Source organism: Asterias amurensis, chromosome 10, assembly GCF_032118995.1.
Source record: "Asterias amurensis chromosome 10, ASM3211899v1".
Lineage (NCBI taxonomy): Eukaryota > Metazoa > Echinodermata > Asteroidea > Forcipulatida > Asteriidae > Asterias > Asterias amurensis.
Genome location: NC_092657.1, coordinates 9,163,947 through 9,176,364, shown reverse-complemented (window position 1 = coordinate 9,176,364; position 12,418 = coordinate 9,163,947). Strand labels below are relative to the sequence as shown.

Genomic DNA, 12,418 nt, shown 5'->3' with positions numbered 1-12,418 from the left:
TATGCTAGTCACATGTGGGGTGACTCCCAAGGTCAGATACTCATTGAGAGACCGCCATGATATTGTGGTAGCGTTGGCTGTACATGACCTTGTTTTAAAGGTCAATGCCGAGCTACATCAGTTTATGGACAGTCTTAAACTATGTGGTATGTTAGACTTCTTCAAGTCTAACTATGAAGCTGGGAGATCTTTGATGTGCAGTGGAAACGTGTTCATGCAAATGATTTCATTGATGACATGGATGAACCTTTTGAAGGTGGCAATCGACACAAACTGGAGGTTGATGTATATGCCTACTTTATCCAGTTCGTGGAGGATTTTTCAGATGAAGGTACTGGTGAGCTAAAAGATGTTATTAGTTACAGATTTTATACAATTTCCTTTACTCTTTCAAAAGAAAAGAGGAGCCTAGCTCAAGAAACGAAGCATTGAGTTTATGCCCTGTCACCGTAGTGTACACGCCAAGGAAATTATACAAAGTGTTAATTGCCACAACCATTGACAATCACACGTCAACAACTGGACAATTACAGTAAAGAACAAGACAGTACATGACTTAGAACGCGCTGAGAAAACAAATTACAACTTCAGGATTGTTCAGTGGTGTAAAAAGGAACTAAATTAACACTGACATTCAGTTTTATTGTACATACAACTAAGGCTGTGTCCGAAACGGGCGTCTATTGTCAGCATCGGCCTATTTGAAGAGCTGTCCGAAATGACGTCTAGCGCTACGGCTATGGCTTCAACGTCATCAAAACCTAGCCGTGAAAGTTGTTGTCTAGCTCGCTCGCCTTCTTTCGGCTCTCAACACCACACCGCGAAATTCATACAAAATGGCAACCGAAAATTCAGTGACAGCTGCAGGAATTCAAGTAGAAACTCATAAATGTAAGGTTTGTCAACAAATCTTTTGAAATTAAAGAGCGTGTTTTGAACAAGTTTCCGTAGGCCTATCCCCTCACCACTTTTTTCACTCAGTTCGACAAACAAAAATGTTCGAGTTGGGGGCTTGAGTCCGTCAGGTGTCATGTCCGTCAGTAATAAACAGACAGTGCTACACCTAACACCACAGTTCAATTCAATTCACTGGCTTTATTTCCCAATCCAAACAAATAAACAAAACAATTAGCAGTGAATAAAGAACTATGTTTTACAAGCAAATGGAATAATGATAATACATGGAGTAACACTACTACATTTACAAGCAAAGGCAAAATATAAAATTACGGAAAACAAGCAAAATAACTTACACTACAGAGCACAAGGTGATGGAGTTGGATTGGAGGGGGCCCATAAAAAGCAAAGCTTGTCGAGTATGGACCCCCTAACAAAAGCATTAAAGCATAACAATCGGTTTGAATTCTGTGCAGAAAAAGTATTTTTTTAACAAAAATATTTCATCATGAATGATGAACGAAAAAAGTGGTGGCCGGATACATATATTTTTCCGAGAGGGCTACAGGTACAGTATAAGTTTGTAAGTAGTACAGTAGTGAACCTAAAAATAAATATGTGTCATCTGGTCGTTAGTTAGTAGTAAATGGTGTATGGATTGGTTGTCTGTTGAGACATGGAACATATAATTTATTGGTTCATGAATCATGGTTGAGATGTTTCAGTCAACGTTAGATAGGGGTGGGTGGTTACTCATAGTAGGTAGCTACATGTATACATCCTATAGCGAAATGAACCTCATAATTGTAGGTAGGACGAGGAGAAGGGGTGAACTATTTTTGTTGGGCCTTCCAAAGAAAATCATCTCCCGGCCCAGCATATGGGGCTTTTCATCATATTCCTGGCCGGCCAAATACGGGTATGTTAGGCACGGACAACACTGTACAACCATGGAGGTAGAAATTGACCTTAGAAATGTCTACCTCCATGGTACAGCCACAGTTTTTGTACATCCCTGTGCGTGTCCTGATTTTTACTACTTTAAAATCCCAAACCCCCAGAGCTGGGACTGCAATCGATATGTGCATGTACTTGCTGTTGAATAATGAATTATTATTCAACGATGGCATTATTTTAGAGATACATTTGTATGTAGGGTTATAGATCTAACAATTCTTAACATGTTTTTTTTTTTGGTGTTTTGAGTTACTTTATTTCTTTTTGAACTGAAATGAGAACCTCCGTTTAAAACTGGCAACGAGGGGCTTCCCGCGATGCTTTCATGTAGGTTTTTAAGGTTTTGTTGTTAATAATGATAATAATAATAATAATAACCTAATTTATAAAGCGCCTTTTCCAAAGGATGCAAAGCGCTAAAAAGATGTTCTGAATATTTGAAAGATGTTTTAAAAAGTGTTCGCAGACACCCGTAACAGTTTCCAATTGCCGTGAACATGTTTAAACCTGGGCCAATTTGTTTAATACTGGCTTTAGATACGTTTCAAATGTACATCTGATTTACTTTTACTTTTACTTGTACATTAGTCCTATAAACTGTTTTACATCTTTATAACTATTGAGAAAATAAAATAAGCTATTGCAAACAACCTACCAACCAAATGGACCGAGGGTATAAATGCAAAAAATAGTTAATGGCCTGACGTTTCGACCTTAGCAGAGTCTTTCTCGAAGGCTAACATTAATTCAATGTTTACAGACATTTAATTTTGTATTTGCATTGATTATGTTACGCAGAATAATACTAAAGGAGATGGACCTTCTTGGCAAGGTGACTGCGGAGCAAGCACGCAAAAAATGGACCAACTTATCCCAGAAGTAAAAGGTAAATTTCCCATTTTCATTTCTGATGTATCGTTACTATTGTAACACTTAAAATGGGTGTCACTTGTATACCGGTATACTGGCCAGTAGAACAAATAAATAAATAAAACTCAAGTGTAGATTCTCCTACACTGTAGATACAGAGTGGTATATTATCACTGTGTTGCTTTACAAAGATGAGTAGGCCTACCAGTCGAGAGGTAGCAGGAAAGGAAGAAACACTGGATCGGGCCACAGTGCGAGATTTTGCACTGGGCCAACCAGGAGGGTCTGTCTATAAGCACAGAACAGAGAAGAATAAACCATAGAGAAAGGAAAAGATGGAACATAGGGGCATTTTATACTTAAGTTGTGGGGACAGACTTGGTCATAAAGGTTATAAAGTTGTCAAGTCCCAGACATGGTCCAGACAACCAGTCTACTGGTGTCTGGGTGGGGCATAAATTTATTTAGGATGGGTGCTTGTGAGATTGGGGGAAGTGCGTGGGGTAAAAGCCAAATCACCAGCTTACACTATCTTTGTTTATACCGCACATTGCAGTTATATCATGCAAAGAGCATGTCTTTTAGGGGATGTTTTTATAGTTTTAATCAGCATTATATTTGAATGTGTGATTGCAACGGTCGGTATATTGACCCCGTGCACTAGCCTCACACACTCACCATGTTGGTGGGCAGTTAGGTTTACGCCACATCGCCTAAAATGTGCATTTCACTGTATAACGCACAGCATAGAGTTATATGAAAATGCACAGTGAAATTGCCCACCAGTATGGCACACTCAAGTGTTCTTTGATAATGACGTCAGGTGAAATGGGTCAATTGGCCCTAAAAGCATGTGTAAATTGGGAAGAAAAGGATGAATAGTGACCAAAAGAAATAACAAAAAGGACGAATATTGAAGACTCGATTTGACTTTAAACAAGAAGGATGTTTCAAGATATATACAAAAAGAAATGTAGTAAGAATAGGTTTTGGTCATAAAAATAAACTTTCCACTCTGTGAAAAGGACTTGAAGCACCCACCGACTGGGAAGGGAACAGAGGGCGGAGAGGAGACACCGATTTCTTGGACCTATTTCAAGGAATCGGACAGAGTTATGGGAGGTAGACCGATAATTGCTCCACCCTGTTTGGTTTCTTCATTGGAGTCATTTGAAGAAGATACACCGTGCCAATCTGACCCATCTACAACTCCAATCGGTCTAAGTCCCCCATCAAAAAAGAAAAAAAAAAATGCAAACGATGCAATTGCTCAACTTATCAAGGAGCAAAGCGTTATGTTAAGGGCCCAAGAGGGGCGAATTCTTAGCCAAAACCAGGCTCTCATGGGGCGACTGGTCGCGGCAGTCGAGATAAAAAGTAATGAAAAGTTAATACAAGATTCGTTTCTGATGTGCATTGTTCAATAAGTTAAAAATTACAAATTACAGGCAAAACAAGCACAAACGGGGCATAACTTATATTTAAATAGCAGAGTGACACCTGAAATATATGTACATAATTGGTTATAATTAAATAAGTTATAAATAACAATTATAAATAGTTATAAATAATTAAATTAGAAATTAAAATCTGAGGAAGCTCCAGTTTGGTTTAATACCTAAGGCAATCTACCCTACTCATTTTAAATTAAAAACAATCATAATCATAATTCTCTTTAAGTAGGCTTGAATCCTTGATTCTGATTGGTCGATCCATATCATCATGAGTGTGATATAAACCCATAATGCACGTCCCATATGCTCCAACTGTGCGCCAAGTCTGCTTGAAGATAAATATGCTATTACATGCGCGCTTGTGACAAAGTACAGCGCATCTGGTTTATATCACACTCTTGTTGCTTTGGATCGACCAATCAGAATCAGAGATTTAAGCCTACTTGAAGGAAATAATATTAGTAATAGTAGTTATAGTAAAAGAAGGGTATGATTTATATTATCTTCCAGTACGCGCTATAAAATCCACCAATCATATGTATTCCACTTGCGCTTGTGTGATAACTTATAATAGTATAAAAGAACGGTATTTCCAGTTTGTAAAATGATATTTCAAACAAGTTGCTAAATATTTGGTTTAGATGTTATTTATGATAGACTTTAAAGAAATGACATTGCTTGAACTTGTGGATGTTGTCATGTTCTCTTGCGTCATAATGTAGTTTTAGAGAAAGGTCATTTTCACCCTTATTTCACCCAACATTTTCAGACGTTTGTTTATGAAATGGCGCTACATAAAAACCCATTGTATTGTGTCATTGTATTATCTTTTACATGTAAATCCACATGTTAAGATACACCAAGTTTGATCGTTAACAATATATTAGCGATTGTAAATGGACCCCAGTTGAAAACCATTCCACATTATAAGAATATTACATACTGATGGGAAATTTGATAGAAGTGGCAATAAAAACACCCTATCTTGTGCTCACTGTGATTATGATAATGCACCCTGTGGTGAATCCTGATGGCCACAGCTCTTGACTGCTTTGAGCAAAGGTTTAAAAGAAACTCTGAGATTTATGAACTTGACAAAAAGTGGGGAAAACATTTGGCAGATGGATTTTAAAACTCTAGCAGCAACTTCTTAAACATGGTGCCAATCTTTGTTTACATGTTAATGGCGAGATGAGTACTACCTTTTCCAACGCTCAAATATAGTCGTGCCCATCTTTGTTTACATGTTAATGGCGAGATGAGTACTACCTTTTCCAACGCTCAAATATAGTCGTGCTCATGCAGCTGCTGAACCATATCCACTGGTGCAGATATTTGAGCAGCAATTTGCTGAGTGGTTCTGCAGATACATGATCTCTCTCTTGATTAATCGGCTGAATGTCAGGTTGTTCATTCGGAGGATAATCTTCATCATCTTCTACCTCCTCTCCCCACTCATCACCAGATATTATACACACGTTATGCATAATCGCACATGCAACAGCTACTTTCGGTGCCAGAACAGGAGAAATCTAAATGGATACAAACAATTGTGTATTACTACCTACATTTTTGAATTTTAAAAATAAAATTCCTGGGAAAACTGTGATTAATGAAACCAATGAATAGTGGGATTTACTTAGGAGACTTTGTACTGAGATGTTAGAGAATAGAATTTCGTTCTTTGATGACAGCCCTATTATGATTTGTTATTGTGTTTTTTTTTTTATCAGGTGCGTACGCGTAGCCACACACCCTTCTCGACCCACTCCCATGGAAACCTGTACATTAATTATTTAATGGATTGGTTTTCTGTGAGTCCTTATCATAAGGTCTGTCTCTGATTTTACTTGATCTATCTCACATTTTGCACTTTTTTCAGTGTGCATCCATTGATCATGTACAGACCTTGGAAAGATCATGGAAAGATCTTGTAAAAATAAGTGTAAAAGTAGATTTAGCACCCTCCAGAAAGCTTTTTCCAGAAGACGATCAGAGTATATTGATCGAAACCGCGATTTGTAGGGCCTATGTAACCAATGGTTCTTTTCAGAAGCACACCAACTCATTAGAAACCTTTCCATATATCGTTTTTCCACTTGTAAAATTTCACATCCTACTTAAACAATATATATGTTTTAAAAGTCTTTTTTCTTACTTCCAGTGTCTTCGTAAAGATACTCCTCCATCTCGTCTTCATCTGACCGAAGGTCCTTTCAATGATAGTTCTAGCCCTGCTGAGATGATAGTTATATCTGGCCTGTACTGGTGTGTTGGCTGCCTTGTATGGAGTCAAAATAGCTAATGTCTTGACTGACATGGGTATGCTGAATTTCCAACAATATAATACCCTTCTGGTGGATAGTCCCTCTGGCTGTATAGCGGGCTGCATTTGAGAACACGAGCGTCATGAACAGAGCCGGGATACCCAGCAAATATATCCATGAAGACTCCTCTATGGTCACAAACTGCTTGCATATTTATGGAGTAAAACAGTTTATGATTTATATAGTCCTTGCGTCTTGCGTTGGGAGGAATCATCTTGATGTGGGTTCCATCTATGCTACCCACAGCCATGTTGATACAATCTGTGTTTGCCAATCGACAAAACCCCTGGGGAAATTACAGGGATGTCCTCCTGCTGCGGCAATTTAATGATGGTTCTGATGCCATTCAACACTCTCTTCAATACATTGTGAACTTTATCACATGTGCTTGACCTTGGAATACCTGTTGCTGCAGAGACTACCCTGTGTGCTGATCCACACGCAAGCCAAAACAAGAAGCACAGTTGGATTTGGTCATCCCAGCCATGGTGACTTTCTGTTGAGATCACTGTCAGCAGGTTGATGAAGGTGGCCTGTTTCACTCGACAGTGTTTTTTCAATTGCTGTTGGTCTCTGAGCAAATCCAACAACAAATGGACTTTCAGTTTGCAGTAGGGCTCTCTTGGAAGATTCTGAAATGTGGAAAGCGTAAATAGATTATTCATAATAATACATACATTGGCCTTTTGTGAAATATAAAAAAAAAAAAGTTTTCAAAATTGTAAATTACGCATTTGTTTGGATGGTTGTAACAAATTAAATAAGCACATAGTGGCCGCTGGCATAAAGGGGCCAGAAAACTCCCCCCCCACCCAGTTTCTACAACAAGAGCCCTTCCTCCCCCTCCAATGCTATACCAAAATAGTAATGCACAAACCGATTGTTTGAAACATTTTAAAGGTACATGACATAATTTGTATTTTAAGGAACAAAACTGTTAATATCAAAGATTTACATACAACTTGCATAATAGTCTAATGATGATGATAGTAGAAAAATTCCACTTGAAATATTTGTCTGAAATAAATTTTTTGATGAGAAATAGATAAAACTGATTTACGGTTTAGAGCATTAAATATATTTTCATTTTGATTTGTTTGCATTAATGACATTGTCATGCAAAATGCGTAATCGTTTTTTAAACTATTTTCTTGACCGGGATGGCCAATAGATCCCAAAAGACTTCTACAGGTTTGTCGAGTTTATGGTGGATTAAATATCTGCCAGAAACTTTTTGTTAGCAAAAGAAACAATCAAATAATTGTAATTTTTATTCATGTTGTCTTTCGTTTCTATGCCTCTTTTTACTCCCCTTTAAACACAGGGAAGAACAATTCAACGTTTTTAATCATGACAATGAATATTTTTAATCTTTAATGTTCCTTTAATTAAATAATATTTGCCCTCCCACCTTTCCCTAACAATTTCCATACAACTAAGCACTAAGAATCTAAACAAGTTAACTGTAGCAACTAACTACATGCATAATAGTCTTGAAAACATAAACATCCATTTTTATCATGATTAATTTGTTTTTGCGGCTCCATACTGTAACGGGCGCGTCCGCACCGTTGAGCATAGCCTTGCTCAAGGCAGTCGCATTATTCGCTCCGAAAAGACGCAGCTGTAAACCCACCCGCCGTATACCCTGTGCATGGTGTGTGCGATCACACCGAATGACCCACCCGTATACACACTGTCACATCGCACGAATACTGTTCACACAAGTCATCGCACTCGGACACCACTAACCGCATGCGGAGGCCGTCAGGCCGACAGCCTTGTCGGATCGGTATCTTCCCGTTTTAATGTGTTGTATTGAAAAAATTCCAATAGTGGACGAAATTGGGGGGGCTCGAGGATATGCTAGTATGCAGCTCATGAATATGTATATCGTTCGTCAGACCTATCAGACAACACAGGATGTGAGGCAAATGAATTATTCATTTTGACGTCCAATCACGCACTTACCTTATCACGACCTTTGGACCCTATCATGCGTCCGTGGTGGTGGTGTGTGAGGTAAACATGTCTCGTCTTTCGCGGGCATTATGGTAATGAGCTGACCGTGGGAACTCTTCGCTTATTATAGTAATGAGGTCAGTGGCTTCAACACAGATCCTACAAGGCTGTCGGCCTGACGGCCTCCGCATGCGGATAGTGTACGGGGGCATCGTGTCGTGCGATGTTACGCACAGTGAATACGGGTGGGTTTTACGCACAGTGAATACGGGTGGGTTTTTATACAGCGGCGGTCTTTTTTCGGAGTGAATAATTCGACTGCCTTGAGCAAGGCTACGTTGAGCAGTGATGTTTCAGGCTACTGCGCTCCACAACGTCAGAGGGCGGGCTGCCGGTCATCAAACTTCTCTTTGTCTTCAAGGAATACTAGCGGGATGCAGCGCTTCGCGCGGCACCCCGCTAGATGATGAAAGTCCTTTACACAAATATTTCAAAATGTAATGTGGGTGAGTGTCAGTGTTATACGCCTCTCTTAATATTTATGCATGGCGTCATAACCCAAAATGAAACTATTGCGCACGTCCGCCACTACTTGCAGTGGCTGCGCCCACCTCGTTTTGGGTAAGACGACGTACCTTATGCATACTTCTAGAAACTATAAGGCTCCCCCGTGAGCCTTATAGGGGTCTAATATTGTGGCCTCCTTAACGCTATACATTTTTCAAATCAGCGTTGATAGGTGAAAGTTTTACGACCGTTAGCCAGCAATAACTAAAGTTTCTTTTGTACTATACTACCAAAACTTTCCACACACACTCAATATACATTCATAATGCTTGCATTTCTTTTTTGTTAAGTGAGTTCAAAAAACATCGTCAAAAAATGAAATTTTCTGTTCGGCACTCACTGTTGTTTTTCTGCCGCATCGCACCAGCCTACTACATGTAGATCGACGAACTGCCGAGCCGCGGCCGAGTCGAACTGTGAAAGCGGTGTTACAAGGCAGTGCAGCAGTGCGTGGGTGCTGTCCGTTTACAATACCCGCCGTTCACGCACAAAGCTTGCACGCACTGTGGCGGCCATATTTGATTTGGTATTTTGAGGCATTATGGGACATTTTTAGGCTTGGCATACAGCAAATTCGAGCTCAGCACCCCTCAATATCCCCTAAAATACTTGTATGCCATAAATTAACACAATTTGTCTTCAGGGTTGATTTTTTTTTTTAAAGTTTACCCAGTCTATCTTGGGCCTATTACTTATTCATCGCAATTTATGGAGCGTCACGTCCCACGATACATAGCGTTGTTACAACACTAAATAAAGCGAGTTTTCGGAACATGCTGTGTGCCAAAAATCTACTCTATCTACTGTTTTTTTTTTTTTACCACCGCTGTTTGAGGTTTTTTTTCGGGGGGGGGGGGGTGCGGTAACAGCGTAGGCCTCTTTTTGGTTTAGTCTCGTCTGAATTTGTCCTGTAAACTTTCTGGTCAATAGGCTGCGTGTTACGGGAGCACTAAACGTGATTGTGAACGTCAATAAGTGTATTGTTTATTGTCACTTTGGGCTTATTGCATTTTGCGAAATTTTAACAACAATTTCTGACCGTTCATGTTCACGCTGCACTAGGAACAAACCTCCATACATCCCATATCTCTGAAACCCTATATCGTACAAACTAAATAAAAACGGTAAATTCGTCCTCACTCCTTAATTTATTTTCTCAACTTATTTCACTTTCAGAAGCATGTCAAGTTATTTTTAGGGTTTGTTACGTCCAGTTTGGGTCAATTTTGTAATAGACAAACTCCTAAAAATACCCCATTCTGAGATTTATTGTAAGTCCGAGGTCGCCACCCACTTTCAACCTAAAGTGGTCCCACAGCGACCTACTTCACCAACCAACAGGTGGCCTGTCTCAAAACCAGACAACACACCACTCACAATACACTGACCAGAATGTAGGGAGGTTGGGATCGATTTCACATGCTTACTTTATTTGTGTAAGCCCCCGCCCCCAACCCCAAAATGTTATTAGTAAACACCTTTCAGGCTCCTTCCAACCTATAGCCCTACCCAATGTTTCCAAATTATAAAGCTTCCGTTTGATCCCATCCGCCTTGTCCATAATTCTCATGCCGTTTGGAAGTGACTGCTTTTTTATAAATATTCTCCATTTAAATTTAATTTTTTTCAACAAATGAGTCACCTGTCAAATGGATTTCTATGAAGTCTGGTAACAACAGTGGTTGACACATGGTCGCCTGCGAAACATCAATCTGTGAGTTAATTCATTCATTCAATGCAGATTCGTGAGATTTGTTTCGGTTTTGTCCTGGCACCCAGCCTCTTCGACCATGCGCGGCAACGAATGAACCAATCCGGAGAACCATGCTTAGTACAACACGAAAGAAACCCGACCAAAAAGGGCGGATCGAAATATGAAGGCCGACTAAAGGCTGACTAAAGGCTGACTACAGGCTAAAGTGTTATTGGCCCTAGAACTCTTAAGAGACTGTTCACTCCGAAGCGTAAGGGTTTACTTTCAATTCAACCGGAATATCTGCTCATTTATTCTCTCTTCTCTTAAATTATTCTTCCATTTCTACAGGGTTTTATCTATTGAAGGGTCTTTATTCAGTCAAACACAATTAATTAACTGTTGGAATATCTAGGGGATGACGATGAAGAATTACATGTACATGTAAAATGTCTGGCTAGCGGTGGTCACATATGCGGCGACCGTCCTATTTCTTCACCGGGTGTGTCCAAGTCACGAACTAACAACTAAGAACAAAGAACAAACGGCAGCCGTAAAACGCTCGCCTTTTATAGATTTAGGTAGGTCGCAATTAGTAAGTCAGCATGAGCTCGCGACCTAAAGTTATTGGATACTGTAATGCAAATTAGCGCTTGCGACCAAAAGTAACTGGTTGCGACCAGATATGCTAATAAACGCTTGCGACCAGCGACCTTACGCGATTGGCTAAACATGCTTTGCAGGCGTGGCTTATACTCAATGCTAAACCATGGGTAATAAAGTTTACATGTAGTGTTCCTATGGCAAGGTCAAAGTGCACATACAAATGTTATACATTTCACGAACTCTGTGTGTGTACTAATTACATGTACATTTACAAAGGCTGTTTTACGTACGCAATTTATATACGTGTAAAGACAATTTAACGTTAAACAACATACATCAGAAACTTGTGAATACTTAATTAACTCAAAGAGATCTCAGCTGGATAATTCTAGAACATTCTCTCATGGATTATTAACAACTGTTCCTGTAAACATTTGAGGTAAAGTAATAAACATTCATTGGCATTACAGGTAAATATTGTCAAAGACTGTATCGTGAATACTGCTAAAAATGTGCAAGTTTCAAGCACAATAATAATTCGAACTCTCGGACACCATTTTATTTGACAGCTCTATTTTTAGCAAAGATCCCAGGGGAAAAGGCACTTTTCGCCACAATACTTACGTTTTCCTGTCTGCTGTGAATACTCCAAACTTGCAGAATAAAAGCCCTTTGTTTCTGTACTTTGACCAATTGCTGATTATTGAGAATAATTATTAATTTAATTACAGCCACCAGAGCAATAATCGTGTCATATAAATCGAGCATCTCGCAGTCTGTTGAAAATAAAAACAACGTACGACGTCGACGAGCAGGCGATCGGAACACATAACATTTCAATCAACACTTGAGGGCCCAAAGCTAAGCCGTAGCGTGCCGAATTTATTTGCTTTTTGGCCTGTGTAGACGTAGCTGCAGCCGCAGACCGTAGACAATAGCTCTAGACGCCGTTTACAATTACATAGCTGGCAGGCATGTGATGGCAGGGGCCCTGCAGGCTCATCATGCTCATCCCGAGCCAGGCATGAAAGAAATTAATGATGTAAAGACCGAGTGATAGGAAATAATGAGGCTGCAAGTTAAAA

The 12,418-nt window shown here is 39.5% G+C and overlaps 1 pseudogene; it reads right to left on the bottom strand.

Annotated features, from left to right (window-relative positions):
* Nucleotides 1-5,459: 5,459 nt before the first annotated feature.
* On the bottom strand, nt 5,460-12,101 carry LOC139942623 (putative nuclease HARBI1; annotated as a pseudogene).
* Nucleotides 12,102-12,418: the final 317 nt, after the last annotated feature.